The sequence below is a fragment of the Oncorhynchus mykiss genome, chromosome 30 (genome assembly GCF_013265735.2).
Source record: "Oncorhynchus mykiss isolate Arlee chromosome 30, USDA_OmykA_1.1, whole genome shotgun sequence".
Taxonomy (NCBI): domain Eukaryota; kingdom Metazoa; phylum Chordata; class Actinopteri; order Salmoniformes; family Salmonidae; genus Oncorhynchus; species Oncorhynchus mykiss.
Window position 1 is genome coordinate 27,752,711 of NC_050570.1, and position 19,457 is coordinate 27,772,167.

Sequence of the window (19,457 nt, forward strand, 5' to 3'; positions counted from 1 at the left end):
TGTTCCCTCTCTCTGGTCTCACTGTTCCCTATTACTGGTCTCACTGTTCCCTCTTACTGTTCTTACTGTTCCCTCTTACTGTTCTCACTGTTCCCTCTTACTGTTCCCTCTTACTGTTCCCGCTGTTTCCTCTTACTGTTCTCACTGTTCCCTCGTACTGCTCTCACTGATCCCTCTTACTGTTCCCTCTTACTGTTCTCACTGTTCCCTCTTACTGTTCTCACTGTTCCCTCGTACTGCTCTCACTGTTCCCTCTTACTGTTCCCTCTTACTGTTCTCACTGTTCCCTCTTACTGTTCTCACTGTTCCCTCTTACTGTTCTCACTGTTCCCTCTCGCTGTTCTCACTGTTCCCTCTTGCTGCTCTCACTGTTCCCTCTTGCTGCTCTCACTGTTCCCTCTTGCTGCTCTCACTGTTCTCACTGTATCCTCTTACTGTTCTCACTGTTCCCTCTTACTGTTTTCACTGTTCCCTCTTACTGTTTTCACTGTTCTCACTGTTCCCTCTTACTGCTCTCACTGTTCTCACTGTATCCTCTTACTGTTCTCACTGTATCCTCTTACTGTTCTCACTGTTAACTCTTACTGTTTCCTCTTACTGTTCTCACTGTTAACTGTTACTGTTTCCTCTTACTGTTCTCACTGTTCCCTCTTACTGTTCTCACTGTTCCCTCTCGCTGTTCTCACTGTTCCCACTGTATCCTCTTACTGTTCTCACTGTTCCCTCTTACTGTTCTCACTGTTCCCTCTTACTGTTCTCACTGTTAACTCTTACTGTATCCTCTTACTTTTCTCACTGTTCCCTCTTACTGTTCTCACTGTTCCCTCTTACTGTTCTCACTGTTAACTCTTACTGTTTCCTCTTACTGTTCTCACTGTTCCCTCTTACTGTTCTCACTGTTCCCACTTACTGTTCTCAAAGTTCTCATTGTTCCCTCTCGCTATTCTCACTGTTTCCTCTTACCGTTCTCACTGTTCCTTCTTACTCTTCTCACTGTTCCCTCTTACTGTTCTCACTGTTCTCACTGTTCCCTCCTGCTGTTCTCATTGTTCCCTCTTGCTGGTCTCACTGTTCCCTCTTACTGTTCTCGCTGTTCTCTCTCACTGTTCCCTCTCACTGTTCCCTCTCGCAGGTCTCACTGTTCCCTATTACTGTTCTCACTGTTCCCTATTACTGTTCTCACAGTTCCCTCTTGCTGCTCTCACTGTTCTCACTGTATCCTCTTACTGTTCTCACTGTTCCCTCTTACTGGTCTCACTGTTCCCTCTTACTGTTCTCGCTGTTCTCTCTCACTGTTCCCTCTCACTGTTCTCACGGTTCCCTCTCGCAGGTCTCACTGTTCCCTATTACTGTTCTCACTGTTCCCTATTACTGTTCTCACTGTTCCCTATTACTGTTCTCACTGTTCCCTCTTACTGTTCCCTCTCGCTGTTCTCACTGTTCCCTCTTGCTGTTCTCACTGTTCCCTCTTACTGCTCCCACTGTTCCCACTGTTTCCTCTTACTGTTCTCACTGTTCCCTCTTACAGTTCTCACTGTTCTCACTATTCCCTCTCACTGTTCCACTGTTTACTCTTACTGTTCCTACTGTTTCCTCTTACTGTTCTTACTGTTGCCTCTTACTGTTTCCTCTTACTGTTTCCTCTTACTGTTCCCCCTTACTGTTCTCACTGTTCCCCTTTACTGTTCTCACTGTTCCCTCTTACTGTTCTCACTGTTCCCTCTTACTGTTCTCACTGTTCCCTCTTACTGTCCTCACTGTTCTCACTGTTCCCTCTTACTGTCTTCACTGTTTTTACTTTTTTTTAAAAATTGAACTTTTATTTAACTAGGCATGTCAATTAAGATCACATTTTTTATTTACAATGATGTCCTAGCAAAAGGCCCCCTGCGGGGGGCACAAAAAACATAGGTCCAGACACACACCATGACAAGAGAGACACAACAACACTATAGAACGAGAGACCTAGGCCAACACCACTGTTCTCACTGTTCCCGATGGAGCAGCACTAGGCTGGGCTGGCTGGTCCAGATGTGGCCTAGCAGCGGTGGGTAATGCAACCCTCAGACAGAGAACAGGAGGAAGTAGGCCTTCAGTAGGTCCAGGATGTAGGTGTGGGTGTGAGAGCAGGACGCAGCCACGGTGCATTAATGACCTTGAACGATCTGAATGATAGCCATTCAATAAGAATTTCTTAAATTCCACACCCTTCACCTTCACCACCCTCTTCCTCTTACACACCCTGTACAATAACATTATGAAACACACACACACACACACACACACACACACACACACACACACACACACACACACACACACACACACACACACACACACACACACACACACACACACACACACACACACACACACACACACACACACACACACAATGGCCGGGTGTGTTTCTAGGAGCAACTACCTGAGTGTTTTAGCCATGGCCTCTCCTTTCCTCTCCCACCCCTAGGCACCAAGCCAGAGGACATCCAGACATCCCCCTAACCCTCCCCCAAGCACACATTGACACCTCAGAGAAATCTGAGGTGAGCAAAGTTCTGTACAGTATCCAACAGAGTATTTCTCAGAGGGAGTGGGGAGTAGGGGAGCTGGTTATTGTGAATATCGCTCATTGAGGCATGATAGAAATGTAGCGATCTTAAAATCTGCCAATTTTGAATATGTGGGTCGTTCCACGAAATAAGTTCCTTTTGCATCCTTTGATATATTAAGTAGAAATTGGGCACCAATATTTAATTTTAAAATCCAGTTATATTAAATGTGGCCTTTAAGAAAGACCACGTGAAGAATTCAATCATTTAGATTTTTAAGACAGCTAAAGTACCACATTTCTGCATTTGGACAATTCCCTCAGTGCACCCTCTGCAACTTCTAGGAAGAGTATAACCCACTAACCCCAACATATAACCATCATTGTACAGCCCTAGTTATTTTGTTGCTTTAACATTACATTTGAAAGTTTCCCTCGTTTTAAGGTCAACTCTGTTACGTGCACTGAACTCTCGTTTTAATATGGTGAAAATATACCTTCACTTAAAAAAAATAATCTAAGTAAACATTGAACATCTAATAGTGAAATCATAGTGTAAAAGCAGGTGAGCTTCCCTTCCCCCTGTCACAAAGGGATTTATGGCTGATTTAAGATAATAATCAACCCTGTTACGGTCAACCCTGTTACGGTTAACCCTGATAATAGACACTTACTATGGTCCTTTTTTTATTTAACCTCTTGAGATGGGAAAACATGTTTTTTTTTATGAAGTTGAACATGTGCTCTTTATTGGACCAAGTTACAATTCTCAAAAGGCACCGAATTGGTGGAACGACCCATCTGTTGCACCATACATCAGTGCCAACACACAGGCTGATCCGCCCAAAATGCCAAAATGGCAAGACAGAACATGAACATAGCATTGTAAAGGGTGAGACAAAACCATGTACTTTAGCCCTGGCCCTCTCTGGTGCGTGCCTAGGTCCACAGTCACCTCATCTGATCCTGTTGTTATTTGCTGCTGTTGATGGAAAGATTTACAGAGTGCAGCTCAGTTTCACCGCAAGACCCAATAGAGAAAAGGAAAGAGCAGACCGAGAGAAAGACAGAGGGAGAGACAGAGAAAGAGAGAGGGTGTGAGAGAAATTCCATCAGGACAGAGGCACATAGGGTTAGATGCCAGCACACATACCCACCCCCCAAAAGTGTATATGAGGATAGAGTATACACGTACAGTATGTAAGGTATAAATACATCACTGTCTCTTACATGCTGACCAGACCGGACACGCTGCGTGCATGAGCATTGCAAAATACATTTACACATACATGTTATTCAATCATTGCGGTTTACCGTTTTATCTGTGGAATAATTGTCAGAGTTGAGGACCTTGTGCATTTCAGTTAAATAACAACCCAATGTTTATATCCCAGGACAAATTAGATAGCAACAGCAAGCTAGCTAGCTAAATTGCCATAAATGTTTAATGGTTTTTGACCTGGCCCCAAATTAATATAATTGGTTCAGAGTTTGTTCTGATATTTCAACCTGCGTGTCCTGATCGCTTCTGGTGTGGGTGAACAAAATGAATGTGCGCGCTACGGCGGACGCAATCGCGTGTCCGGTTTGGTCAGCATGTTAGTCATCTCTCCCTCTAATGCTCAATCTCTCCTGTACTTTAAAAAAATATATATATTTAACCTTTATTTAACCAGGTAGGCTAGTTGAGAACAAGTTCTGGCAAGTTCTGGCAGCAGCAGAGAACTGGAAGGAAAGACGACCAAAGGAGGAATTGGCTTTGGGGATGACCAGTGAGATATACCTGCTGGAGCGCATGCTACGAGTGGGTGCTGCTATGTTGACCACTGAGCTGAGATAAGGCGGGGCTTTACCTAGCAGAGACTTGTAGATAACCTGTAGCCAGTGGGTTTGGCAATGCGTATGAAGCGAGGGCCAACCAACGAGAGCATACAGGTCGCAATGGTGAGTAGTGTATGGGGCTTTGGTGACAAAACGGATGGCACTGTGATAGACTGCATCCAGTTTGTTGAGTAGAGTGTTGGAGGCTATTTTATAGATGACATCACCGAATTCGAGGATCGGTAGTATGGTCAGTTTTATGAGGGTATGTTTGGCAGCATGAGTGAAGGATTCTTTGTTGCGATATAGGAAGCCAATTCTAGACTTAATTCTGGATTGGAGATGCTTAATGTGAGTCTGGAAGGAGAGTTTACAGTCTAACCAGACACCTAGGTATTTGCAGTTGTCCACGTATTCTAAGTCAGAGCCGTCCAGGGTAGTGATGCTGGACAGGCGAGCAGGTGCGGGCAGTGATCGCGTTGAATAGCATGCATTAGTTTCCCCTGCGTTTAAGAGCAGTTGGAGGCCATGCAAGGAGAGTTGTATGGCATTGAAGCTCGTCTGGAGGGTTGTTAACACAATATCCAAAGAGGGGCCAGAAGTATACAGAATGGTGTCGTCTGCATAGAGGTGTACCAGAGAATCACCAGCAGCAAGAGCAACATCATTGATGTATACAGAGAAGAGAGTCGGCCCGAGAATTGAACCCTGTGGCACCCCCATAGAGACAGCCAGAGTCCGGACAACAGGCCCTCCGATTTGACACACTGAACTCTATCAGAGAAGTAGTTGGTAAACCAGGCGAGGCAGTAATTTGAGAAACCAAGGCTGTCGAGTCTGCCAATAAGAATGTGGTGATTGACAGAGTCGAAAGCCTTGGCCAGGTCGATGAAAACAGCTGCACAGTAATGTCTCTTATCGATGGCGGTTATGATGTTGTTTAGGACCTTGAGCGTGGCTGAGGTGCACCCATGACCAGCTCTGAAACCAGATTGCATAGCGGGGAAGGTACGGTGGGATTAGAAATGGTCGGTTATCTGTTTGTTAACTTGGCTTTCGAAGACCTTAGAAAGACGGGGTAGATAGATGTAGGTCTGTAGCAGTTTGGGTCTAGAGCGTCACCCCCTTTGAAGAGGGGGATGACCGCGGCAGCTTTCCAATCTTTGGGAATCTCGGACGATACGAAAGAGAGGTTGAACAGGCTAGTAATAGGAGTTGCAACAATTTCGGCAGATCATTTTAGAAAGAGTGGGACCAGCTTGTCTAGCCCGGCTGACTTGTAGGGGTCCAATTTTGCAGCTCTTTCAGAACATCAGCTATCTGGATTTGGGTAAAGGAGAAATGGTGCGGGCTTTGGCGGGTTGCTGTGGAGGGTGCCGGGCAGTTGACAGGGGTAGGGGTAGCCAGGTGGAAAGCATGGCCAACCGTAGAGAAATGCTTATTGAAATTCTCAATTATAATGGATTTATCGGTGGTGACAGTGTTTCCTAGCCTCAGAGCAGTGGGCAGCTGGGAGGAGGTGCTCTTATTCTCCATGGATTTTACAGTGTCCCAGAACTTTTTTGAGTTAGAGCTACAGGATGCAAATTTCTGTTTGAAAAAGCTAGCCTTATCTTTCCTAACTGCCTATGTATATTTGTTCATAACTTCCCTGAAAAGTTGCATATCACGGGGGCTATTCAATGCTAATGCAGAACGCCACAGGATGTTTTTGTGCTGGTCAAGGGCAGACAGGTCTGGAGTGAACCAAGGACTATATCTATTCCTAGTTCTACATTTTTTGAATGGGGCATGCCTATTTAAGATGGTGAGGAAGGCACTTTTAAAGAATAGCCAGGCATCATCTACTGACGGGTTGAGGTCAACGTCATTCCAGGATACCCCGGCCAGGTCAATTAGAAAGGCCTGCTCGCAGAAGTGTTTTAACGAGCGTTTGACAGTGATGAGTGGAGGCCGTTTGACCGCTGACCCATTACGGATGCAGGCAATGAGGCAGTGATCGCTGAGATCTTGATTGAAAACAGCAGAGGTGTATTTGGAGGGTGAGTTAGTTAGGATGACATCTATGAGGGTGCCCGTGTTTACGGATTTGGAGTTGTACCTGACCATTGATAATTTGTGTGAGATTGAGGGCATCAAGCTTGGATTGTAGGATGTCCGGGGTGTTAAGCATGTCCCAGTTTAGGTCACCTAGTAGCACGAGCTCAGAATATAGATGGGGGGCAATCAATTCACATATGGTATCGAGGGAGGGAGGTCTATAGCAAACGGCAACAGTGAGAGACTTGTACTGTACTGACCACAGGAATCAAGCAAAGTGCAACTGGACTGAAGCAGCACTTAAGTCTTTATTGATCATTACAAACTGCACCATAAAGTTGAAATAAAATGGTTCTCCAGTGAATTTTTGTCCCAACATTTTTTTTTTTATATATAAAAAGTATTCAATAATGCCCTTGGGACAGTTTCAAAGACAAGCAGAGACCACAGTCTGTACAAGTACAAGCTCTAGAGCCAGATAGTTTTTTGTGTCAGTGTCATGCAAACTCTCCAAACACACAAATACATCCACACTCCCAGACCCACCCACACTCACAGACATAAGGAAACTCTTTCACTAATGCACACACACCAAATGAGGAGCAGTATCAATCTCCTCACTTAACCCATAAATGGTCACCCGACCATGAAATGTCATGTAAACTCTAGGTCTCTTGGGAGGTTTGAAGAACTTGTGCAGACATCTCTGTGAATCGATCTAAAAGCACGATGACACATGAAGCCTTTGGAAGATTGTGTACGCATAAGGCCGGGTCTCATCACTTTATGGGGAAATAATCTCTCCCTATTGCAGCTCCCTACGCACCCAACAACAAAACGCACTTATTTCATCAATTCATTTCTTGGCAAATGACACAGGCATCATTATTCCATATGGATATACTCAGAATCATAATAAGTTAATCTGAAAACGGATTCGAAAAAAAGGGCAAATGGTTTACAGACTAATCTTGACCATATGTGTATGATCTGGGCACGGCACTGGCAGAAGTGCTGACAGCAGCACAGAAAACCCTGTTTAAGATCCTATTTCTCTGTCTGCTTTCTCTCTCTGGGGGAGGAATAATGTCACCAGGAAATATGGAAAGTCTTAGTTGGCATCAGATATTGTGAAGCTTGGGTTAGATGAGGCCATCTGACGAATCAATGTTTATGTTCATGCCACAGTCCCTCCAGGTGTGTGTGTGTGTGTGTGTGTGTGTGTGTGTGTGTGTGTGTGTGTGTGTGTGTGTGTGTGTGTGTGTTTGCGTGTGTGTGCGTGCGTGTGTGTGTGCGCATGTGTGTTGTATGATTTTGGCTGTACACAAACCCATCTAACTAAATTTGTGGAAAGTGCAATTTGATGCTTGAGTAGCCATTTATATCAGGCAGGGTTAGGGGTAATGGGCCAGGGTTCAGGGCGACTATTCTGAACAGAGGACAGTTGGAGTAGATTGAGAGAGAGAGAGAGAGCGAAGCTCCACGGAGACAGTGAAAGATGCATGTGCAGCAGTTGAGCTGTAAGTGATTCATATTTATGCACACACACACACACACACACACGAATGCACGCACGCACACAAACTCACATACATGAGCACACACAACCCCCCCCCCACATACACACATTCACACACACAGACACACACCAACACACTATCACAGCTTATCATGAAATAGACACAAAATACATATAGTTTAAATTCTTGACAGTTTCTTTTGTATTTCATGGTTTTCTTCACAACACATTTTGTGTGTATTTCACAATTTTCATTGTTCATAATGCATTTGTGTACATTACACAAATTCCAATTAGTTGTTTCTAACATTAGCTAAGTTAGCGAGGTGGTTAATGTTAGCTAAGGTAGCTAGGTAGCTAACGTTAGCTAGGCTAGGGGTTAGGGGTTAAGGCTAGGTTTAGGGGTTAGGTAACTTTAAGGGGGCAAGGTTAGGGTTAGCTAACATGCTAGCTAAGTAGTTAAAAGTAGTTAAAAGGTAGTAAGTAGTTGCAAAGTTGCTAATTAGCTAAAGTTGTCCATGATGTGATTTGAACACGGAATGTTTGGGCTGCTAGACGGTCGCATTATACATTACCCACCCATCCTCCCTCCTATCGTTTCTGTCTTAAGTAACCTACTGTCTTTATCTGTAATTGAAATGCACTGTAGAGAAGAGTGGGATACGTTTATCCATTTTTACATTCAGCATCCCTCCGTCAAGGGAAATATAGTATTCTTTCTAACAAATATATATATATACATTTATTTCAGGACGTTGTGTATCCCTGGACATAATTAAATATTACCACTACCTTTTTAAAACCACATCTATTTTTATTTCCCAAACACAATTCACAACAATCACGACCACTTTTTAATTTTTTTTATCATTTTAAGCATATTTTAACAAAGGCTTTGACATAGACCAGGCCCTGTTGTTACCTCATATCCCAACGATATTGCCTTGCCTTACGCCTGGGAAGAAAACATTTGAATTTGCTCAACTTGCCTTTGGATCAACTATTGGCTTAACATTGGCTTAACTTACCCCATGGCCATTGGCTTAACTCACCCCATGACCATTGTCTCAACTTACCCCAAGCCAAACATTTTGACTATATTAGCCCACAAAGCTACAAGGATGCACTTTCATGCTAGGTTTAGGACTTCATATTGAAGCGTATAAAGACCCCAACTGACGTATAGAACAATCTTAAAATGATCTACGTTGGTTTAGATACAAGCTTCATGAAACCTCTAACAGAATAAATTCATTTGACTTAAGTGAAAATCTGTTTTTTGGACGTGACTTGCTTACCACTTTTTTTCATGTAGTTCCTTCATTCACAGACTCCATGAAATGATGACCTCTTCCTAAATATTTGGTCAGATAATACATTTTGTGTATGTTTTCTTAGAAACACAGATGGCTCATCTTACCCCTTTGGCTCAACTTACCCCTTTGGCTCAACTTACCCCACATTCCCCTATACAAAATTGTGTACTGCATACAAAAAAAAATCCAATAAACAATTCTTGTCTATTTCACAATAATCTATGATACTGGGTTGCACACGCACACACACACACGTTATCCTTACCCTACAGAGTAAAGTTCCACCTTACATATTTCATGGGTGTCTGTTATCATATTTAATAAGTGCAAGACGAATCAATAAATATTTACAGTAGATATCAGCCATGCTCAAATGAGCTTTCCCAAATAAACTATGACATCAAAATAAGAGGACACAGTCCAATGAAAAAACACGGACTATCAAGAGCCTCACAAGGGTAGGAAAACAGTGTGAGAGGCAAGGGGTACCCTGAGGTGATGAAATACAAACAGGCTTAGCTTTTTTTTGTTAATGAGTGACCCAACACTGAACAAAATCATGTTCAGCATCAAAACCCCAGTAAAACCTTCCATCAAATACCACAAATGTACAGCATGTAACCAAATACTTCATTATAATTTCTCCACCAGAACCACAACTTTACTTGATATGACTAATAATGTCTTGGCCTGAAATATTCTGAGAAATTCATTAATTCCAGACCCAAATTAATTGCCAATATTTGTATAACAACCACACAAGCAGATGAGTTGATAAAATATGACAGATTCACCAAACAATGACATGAACATGAAGTAAGTCAACTTAAAACTAAGAAACTAAAGTAGGCTACATTAACAACAACAGAGTTCAAAGTTCAGAGTTTCTTACCTGTGCTGATGTGCTGCCAAAGTTATTGAATATAAGAATGATGTCACCTATAATTTCCTTTATCTTAAAGTGAAGTAATTTAAGATTTAAATAAAGTCACAACTTCTGAGACAGTGACTATCACTAAGCCACTGTCAAAAACACTGACACACACACACACACACACACTCTGCCACTGAGTAACACTGAAACACACACAGAGGGCACAGAGAGAGCAAAGTGGGAGGGAGAAAGTGGAGAGAGACAGAAGGAGAGAGAGAGACAGTCCGATTTTTAAAAGCAACCAAGATTATTGTGAGACATGAGTCGGACTCTGATCTCTTGGCATGACTTCAGTTGAACTCTCCTTCAATCTCTGTGTCTCACATGTTCCCCCCCCGCTTGCTGTCAGTATCAGTAAATAACACATTGATCCCATTTTGGAGTCCACTGTGGCTGGACCAGGAACCCATGAAGGAAGGGGGAAAGAGAGGTGCTGACATCCTGTCCAGAGTCCCCTAGGCTGAGACACACTGGGGGTTAAACCCCCCAACTCTACTCCATCCCAATTACTCTGTCTGGGTCAATAACAATGAAACGCAAGAGACTAAATAAGGATGGTCCTGGTACTGTACTGTACATCCTGATAAAAATCATATCCAGGTGGGTTGAAACATCAGTGGCAGTAGTATTTGTATGTTTTAGATGCCATTCTGCTTGTGGGGCCAAATGTTATCCTAGCAGCTTCATTGTCACGTTTTTTCCCCATACTGAAACAAAGCTGTGCTATGCAGTCTGTATTCTGTCAGTTTAGCAGGCTGGGTCACAGTCTACTGGTCATCTTAAAGTCCAACAATACCCCTCAGTTCTGGGTCTGACACAGAGCCAGATGACTTGAAGGGAAAAAAGGCCTTAGGGGCTTAATTCTGTGTGTGGTATAATGATGAGAAATTAAAAATAACAGTGCTTTGTGACATCAGACATTTTATCTTGCATGCCAAATTAAAACAGGCCACTTTGGCCTGGTCTAAAATAGCTTAGTTAGGACGGTATGGAAATAGATCCACTTAGAGTGGGCAGCACCTGGTCAGTATGGGACAGATGGCTGTAAACCCTGCCTGATCATGCTCTGCAAAAAGAGCATACACTGCCCTAAGACTGACTGCAGACCTCACACGCCAAACGCTTACTGTACAGTTTACATACAGTAGAGCTAGAAATGTGAATAAAGTGATTGACGTTTCTCTAGTGCACTGGGGCAAGGCCTGACACAGGGGCTGACATTAAATGAAGCATGAAAGGGTGTAGTTTTTCACTCAGTGAAATGCTCAGTATGGGGTTCAGGTTTTGGGGTTTATAACATTGGGTGAACTGCCCAGTGATATTTTGGTCTGTGTGTGTCAGTGGAGGCTCTGCCACTGGGAAGCAGCAGCAGATGGAATTATTTGTGGTAGTTGTTGCTAGGAGGGGTTCATACCAGAGACAGTGTGTGTGTGTGTGTGTGTGTGTCGTGTGCACAGGCCGACCAAGATGAATACACAAACCAATGATGGGCTGGGTCATGCTGCTCTCTCACAGTTTGTTTATTCTAGCTACCCAATAAAAGGGGTTGGTTTCATAGCCATTCCATTGGAGCTACACTACTGTGAAAAAGACATGAAAAGAACTATGTGTGTATCCTCCGGCTTAAGTAACCATAAAACACAGGTTAATGAGACGATGAGTTTGACTGATTCAAGATGTTCACATTACTAATACCAGGCTGGCCCACAGTAGGTTAACTTCAGGCCTGCTGTTGCTGAGTGCTCTCTGGTCTGTATAAAAGCTGGCCTGCCCCCTCTGTATTCATTAGGGCTATAACACAGTGTTCAGGGAGGCTTGGTTCAGGAAGAGAGATAGTTTGGATCTGGAAGAGATGGTTCTGGCTGAGAGCTCCAAGATGTTAGTCAACTGACAGAGCATGAAGGGCCTCCTCCCTATTAGCTCTCATTTCCATATGGAGCACAAACACACTTACAGTACAGTATCCACACTGTCCAACCCAAGCATTATAACATTACACACACACTTACAGTACAGTATCCACACTGTCCAACCCAAGCATTATAACATTACACACACACTTACAGTACAGTATCCACACTGTCCAACCCAAGCATTATAACATTACACACACACTTACAGTACAGTATCCACACTGTCCAACCCAAGCATTATAACATTACACACACACTTAATATGGAAACTCCCATTAACAACCACATACATTCGTGCTTACAAGTACGCAAAACCCACTTACACAGAGTAGACTATTTCACTGTTTAAAAAGGGCCATGTCAAGGTTACATGACATCATACAAAAAATGGGTACAGTACTTGTCAACATTTCCATGACAACCTTCACATTCCCAAAGCAAAATAAGAATAGGACCACTCATGAAGTTCACTTGGATAGGAGCATAAATTACAACATGAAAAACAACAAAACAGACATCTATGAGAACTCGTTTAAACATTTTCAAACCTCTAAACTCTTATGAGTTCAACATGGAGAGGAAAAGATGCCGGGTTTTCCGCTGAGGGGAAACAAACAACGGGTTGTCTTACAAATGCTTGAAATCAGCATTTCAAATGGAGAGAGATTGATAAAACATCCTTTCTGTGTGATTTCATCCTCAAGGCCAGAGAGGGATAAGAGAGAGGGACAGTTCATAACAGGCTTTCAGACCATGAGATAGACTTCATCTTAAATACGGTTTCTGCAATAGCAGCAACATCATTTCCAACCTGGTCTCAGGGCATTTTGTATTATTCTGTATGTAAATCCAGGACATCCGTTTAGTATTCATTTGTGGATGTCCATCACCCATTTTGTATGACATGTGATGAATTACAATTTGTAGTATATGTTACGAATTGGCAAAACGTACAATGCAAAAAAGTGTTTTTTCCCTTTCTGATTTTCTCTATTTTTGCATATTTGGACATTAAATGTTAGCAGATCTTCAACCAAAACCTACAATTAGATAAAAGGGAACCCGAGTTTACAAATAACAACAAAAAAGTACACTTATTTTATTTATTTAATTAACAAAGTTATGCAACACCCAATTCCCCTGTGTGAAAAAGTAATTTCCCCCTTATACTCAATAACTGGTTGTGCCACCTTTAGTTGCAATGAATGCAGCTAACATGACATTTGCAGGTTTTTAAGCATGCACTGCTAGTTTCAAGTCCTGCCACAACATCTAAATTGGGATTAGGTCTGGACTTTGACTAGGCCATTCCAAAACTTCAAATGTGTTGCTTTTTAGACATTTTCATGTAGACTTGATTGTGTTTTGGATAATTGTCTTGCTGCATGACCCGCCTGAGCTTCAGCTTCAGCGCATAGACTGATGATCTGTCAATCTCCTATATAATTCTCTGATACAGAGCAGAATTCATGGTTCCTTCTATTAAGGCAAGTCATCCAGGTCCTGAGGCAGCAAAGCATTCCCAAACCATCACACTACCACCACCATGTTTGACCTCTGGTATGAGGTTCTTCCTGTGGAATGCAGTGTTTGGTTTTTGGAAGGCATAATAGGACCTATGTAGTCCGTGGAAGAGTGGGCCCAAATTCCTCCACAGCAACGTGAGAGACTGATCAACAACTACAGGAAGCGTTTGGTTGGAGTAATTGCAACTAAAGGTGGCACAACCAGTTATTGAGTGTAAGGGGGAAATTACTTTTTCACACAGAGGCATTGGGTGTTGCATAACTTTGTTTATGAAATACATGAAATAAGTGTGTAATTGTTGTGTTATTTCTTCACTCAGGTTCCTTTCACATAATATGTCGTTGAAGATCTAACATTCAGTATAAAAATTATTCAAAAATCAGTTTGGGGACCTATACTTTTTCACAGCATTGTATGTTATGAATTTGCAAAATGTATGATATGAATTCTAGCTAGGTGGCTAACATTAGCTAGCTGGCTAACGTTAGCTAGGCTAGGAGTTGGGTTGGGTGGGGTGGATGCCCACCCATCCATCCCAGCCAACCCAACCAGCCACCCTACTGTCTTATGTAACCATAACATATCATTTACTATGTTACATCTAGTCTATGAGACCAGGCTGTAATCTCTGCTGAAATATGTACATGGACCACAGCAACAAAGAGTATTCTAAGCATCCACAGCTGATCCATGACCAGGTCACATGCTTTAGAACGATCCTTAGACCAATGACTGTGACCCCTGACCTCTGTCTGCTGTTATTCCTTTCAAATGTATTATTCCTCCAACCCCATAAGATTTTTATGGCTCAATGAAACATCTCATTTGACTACTGCCTGTTAGAGAAGAGTGGGGTAGACTTTTAACAAGGAGGAAGTCACAGACACTTAGGGCCATCTGAAGCCAATGACAGCAAAAACCTCCCCAAACACACTGTCGTGTCTTTGGCTATGCCAGATTAAGTGATATGACATGCTATTCTATAAAATAATTTCTCTGTAATTAATATTACCTGATTGAGCTAATCATGTAAATGTAATTAACTAGAGAGTCGGGGCACCACAAAATAATATTTATAGAGCTAGCGGGCGGAACAGATATGACAGCTTGTTACACAAAAGAAAAGGGTCTGGGTTTGAGTGAAAGAGTGGGAAGACTGAGCAACAAAGAGCGAAGCTGTGCTATCGTAAATACAGTATCTTATACATTCTAAATTACCACCCATTTGGAAAAGGAAAATGCAATAAATATATACTCTAAGCTGCGCTTCAGTAGGTTGGTGGTAGATGGAAGACCGCGTTGCCAAACCGAGTCCTTTGTCCTTTGAAGAATGTCTCTGGTGGTCAATTGGATCCGTTGTGGTAACGTCATTGTGTGATAGACGGGATACTCTGTCTGTTCCTTCCTAACCCTCGTTTGCAGCTGCTGTTGCTAACTCAACGGCTAGGAGGTATCACTTCTGTAGTGAATAAGAGTTCAAAGTTCATATTATTCCCAACCAAAGCTCACGCTGATGTTGGCTTCATTCTGTAGTTATTATCTGAACCATTCTGACATCGGACCGTCGTCCTCACATCCTCGGAACAGGAGGTTATATTGTCATCAAGGCTTTATATAGTGGAGCGAGAAGGTTGTGTCTGAAAAGTTTTATAACCCATGACTCTTCACAGGGGCGGGCCACTGATTGAGCAGAGCCCTAACCTTATGAAAACCCAATTCTCACATTTCAGAAGCTAAAATCACATTTCATCCCATCATGAATAATTTCATATTCAAACATTTAAATTGAACAACAATTCCATGTGAATCCAATAACTCTGATGTGTAGACTTTCCACTGTAGAGTTTATGTCATCTTATCATTGATGAGAATGTCTAAGATGAATGTCTCAGATGACAACAAGTACCACCGCATATGTTCAATTGGTCGGATTACCAGAATATAGTTCATTTCCTCCCACCTTCTGATGTTCCCAGAATCTCTATGTTAACCAAGGGGTTTGCAAATGTAACATCAGTAGGGTAGAGAGGAAACAGGGGGGGAAGAGCTATTTATGACTGTCATAAACCTACCCCCCACCCCCAGGCCAACGTCATGACAACACACACACAAACACACGCACGCACGCACACACACACACACATCTGCACCCATAGCCCAACCTTCTCTGCTTCCTGATAGTGGTGGCGTATAGTTTTTGATAGATCACCTCTGTAAGGACATACAGGAATCCAGGAGAACGGGGACAAAGACCATTCAGTCACAGGTTTAAAACACCCAGGCATTGGAGCAGTAATGGTGAGCATGTCAGGTGAACTTCAGCACTATATGGAGACATTAAACCCCAAATCCCTGGCAGAAAGACATCGTACCTAAATGGGCTTCAGCCCAGCTTGAACAAAAAAGGAAATAAGGTGCTCGACTGACGGACTTCAAAATCCCAAAAAGCCTTCCTTATCCCACTTGAACAGGTGACTATCCAGGAAAATAACGAAAAATGAGGACTGGGTGTCTGCTTTGATCCTTTGCCTCAGCATGATGCGAATCAGCCTACAGTGTTCTCTCTCTCATGTGCCATTTTTCTCTCTACAAAGAATACGTCCTTCAACAAAAGACTGTCTCAGAAAACAGGCAGCATTTTTTATTTTATTTAACCTTTATTTAAAGGCCCAGAGCAATAAAAAACATGATATCCCTGTGTTTTATATAAACAGTTGAAGTCGGAAGTTTACATACACCTTCTTGACATTTAGTCCTAGTAAAAATTCCCTGTCTTAGGTCAGTTAGGATCACCACTTTATTTTAAGAATGTGAAATGTCAGAATAATAGTAGAGAGAATTATTAATTTCAGCTTTGATTTCTTTCATCACATTCCCAGTGGGTCAGAAGTTCACATACACTCAATTAGTATTTGGTAGCATGGCCTTTAAATTGTTTAACTTGGGTCAAACGTTTTGGGTAGCCTTCCACAAGCTTCCCACAATAAGTTGGGTGAAATTTGGCCCATTCCTCCTGACAGAGCTGTAACTGAGTCAGGTTTGTAGGCCTCCTTGCTCGCACACGCTTTTTCAACTTCTGCCCACACATCTTCCATAGGATTGAAGTCAGGGATTTGTGATGGCCACTCCAATACCTTGACTTTGTTGTCCTTAAGCCATTTTGCCACAACTTTGGAAGTATGCTTGGGGTCATTGTCCATTTAGAAGACCAATTTGCAACCAAGCTTTAACTTCCTGACTGATGTCTTGAGATGTTGCTTCAATATATCCACGTACTTTTCCTCCCTCATGATGCCATCTATTTTGTGAAGTGCACCAGTCCCTCCTGCAGCAAAGCACCCCCACAACATGATGCTGCCACCCCCGAGCTTCACGGTTGGGATGGTGTTCTTCGGCTTGCAAGTCTCCCCCTTTTTCCTCCAAACATAACGATGGTCATTATGGTCAAACAGTTCTATATTTGTTTCATCAGACCAGAGGACATTTCTCCAAAAAGTACAATCGTTGTCCCTATGTGCAGTTGCAAAACTCTAAAAATGGCGGTTTTAGAGAAGTGGCTTCTTCCTTGCTGAGCGGCCTTTCAGGTTATGTTGATATAGGACTTGTTTTACTATAGGACTTGTTTTAGATACTTTTCTACCTGTTTCCTTCAGCATCTTCACAAGGTCCTTTGCTGTTGTTCTGGGATTGATTTGCACTTTTCACACCAAAGTACATTAATCTCTAGGAGACAGAACGCGTCTCCTTCCTGAGCGGTATGAAGGCTGCGTGGTCCCATGGTGTTTATACTTGCATACTATTGTTTGTTCAGGTGAACGAGGTACCTTCAGGCATTTGGAAATTGCTCCCAAGGATGAACCAGACTTGTGGAGGTCTACCATTTTTTTCTGAGGTCTTGGCTGATTTCTTTTGATTTTCCCAAGATGTCAAGCAAAGAAGCACTGAGTTTGAAGGTAGGCCTTGAAATACATCCACAGATACACCTCCAATTGGCTCAAATGATGTCAATTAGCCTATCAGAAGCTTCTAAAGCCATGACATGATTTTCTAGAATTTTCCAAGCTGTTTAAAGACACAGTCAACTTAGTGTATGTAAACTTCTGACCCACTGGAATTGTGATTCAGTGAATTATAAATTAAATAATCCGTCTGTAAACAATTGTTGGAAAAATTACTTGTGTCATGCACAAAGTAGATGTCATAACCGACTTGCCAAAACTATAGTTTGTTAACAAGAAATTTGTGGAGTGGTTGAAAAACGAGCTTTAATGACTCCAACTTAAGTGTATGTAAACTTCAGACTTCAACTGTATATATTTTTCCACATCATGCGGTTGAAATAATAATGTGAAATTGTGAAAATTATGATAATGCCCTTTTAGTGTAAGAACTGTTTGAAGACTTTTTTTTGCCAGTTTTGGTCTGATGGAGTTTTGGCCTCTCACCTCGTGACATCACCAGGCGACATTGGTGGCCAGTCCATTAGGGTGTTAGGGGCAGTATCCCACCTATGATTGGTAAAACATTTGACTGTTTCAATATATATGATATTGTTCAAACAAGCTGTTGTTCAGTTACCTACTGCATGAACGCCTACACCTTCTGGGTCTGCTCTATCAGGTACTGAAGAGGAAATTGCCATGAACTTGTAAATAAATAATCATGACAGTCATTGGGAGCCTGGGACCTGAACCAGACATCCACATAGGGCTGGACAATATATCAAATGAATTACATTTTTATGAGCGTTTGTTCTCATGTTGTCTTTTTGGTTCTGTCTCTGCACCTTCCCATTTACACACACACACACACACACACACACACACACACACACACACACACACACACACACACACACACACACCACACACACACACACACACACACATCAAGCTCCTCCTCCTGCCACTCACAGGAACAAAGATGAAAGACCAATTCTTCCTTTGACAACAAGCAGTTTCAACTCACTATTTGCATTAGAGGTTCGGTCCAATAGAGTCGGTCATATGGACACTGAAATACATTGAGACATTGTTTTACTGTACTAGGAGACAACATAACCTCTCTAAATAAACCCTTTTTATGTTTCCTCTTCAAACTGAAGAGAATACCCTACTATACTGGGAGTATCAATGAACATTGATTCTGGAAAATTAATGCTCAGATTCTGTTGTGTGCGGCATTGTGGTACCACTAGCAGTATTTCAGCCACAGACTGTAATACTAGCTGTCTAGACTGTGTTTTATAAAATACAAAACTATTATATAAGGAATTGGCAACTCGTTCTCAATCTGAGAAATAAGGTAGGCCACTTGATTTCATCATCTGAACAAAGTGGACAGGTTAGCACGCTGTTTAAACAGTTGGAGACGGACAGAAGGGTGTGTTCATAACAATTCAACTGTTCTACCTTGTTAGCTAGCAAATAGATCCAAGTTGGCTAAACTTGAAATATAAAGAATGCCTGGCTACTTCCTCACTAGCTCGTGGGCTTGTGCTTAAGATATTGTTAATGAGACCGGGGTTAAGTTTCTATAAAGACAGCTACAAGAAGTTAGCCATTATTAGTGAATGTACATTATGCATGGTTCTGGTTAAGTTTGTTAAACAAAAGGGCATTTTCATAGACAGACTTGAAAGCCAGATCAGCGTCTATATTTCACAAGGCCTGAATTCATTAGATTATTGCTAACTGTTTCAAATGCAGTGTGTTTCTTCTGCTGTTAGATGTTTGCTAGTGGATACTATTGTAGCTACTGGCCAGCTAGCATACCGGTAGCTAGCTTGCACGCGCGCCAATCAAGTCTAACTAAAGTTACATGCTTGTGACATTAT

General features: G+C 42.2%; 1 protein-coding gene across 7 annotated transcripts in view; it reads right to left on the reverse strand.

The window, feature by feature from the left end:
* Window positions 1–19,457, reverse strand: part of LOC110521652 (palladin) — a 113,995-nt gene that overhangs the window by 67,352 nt on the left and 27,186 nt on the right. The window contains exon 1 of one of the 7 annotated variants that reach the window (XM_036969028.1): window positions 10,140–10,343. The exons of the other annotated variants lie outside the window; for them this stretch is intronic. The gene's annotated coding sequence lies outside the window, so the exon portion shown is untranslated. Of the gene's footprint in view, window positions 1–10,139; window positions 10,344–19,457 lie in introns of those variants that run through there. 7 annotated transcript variants of the gene reach the window in all.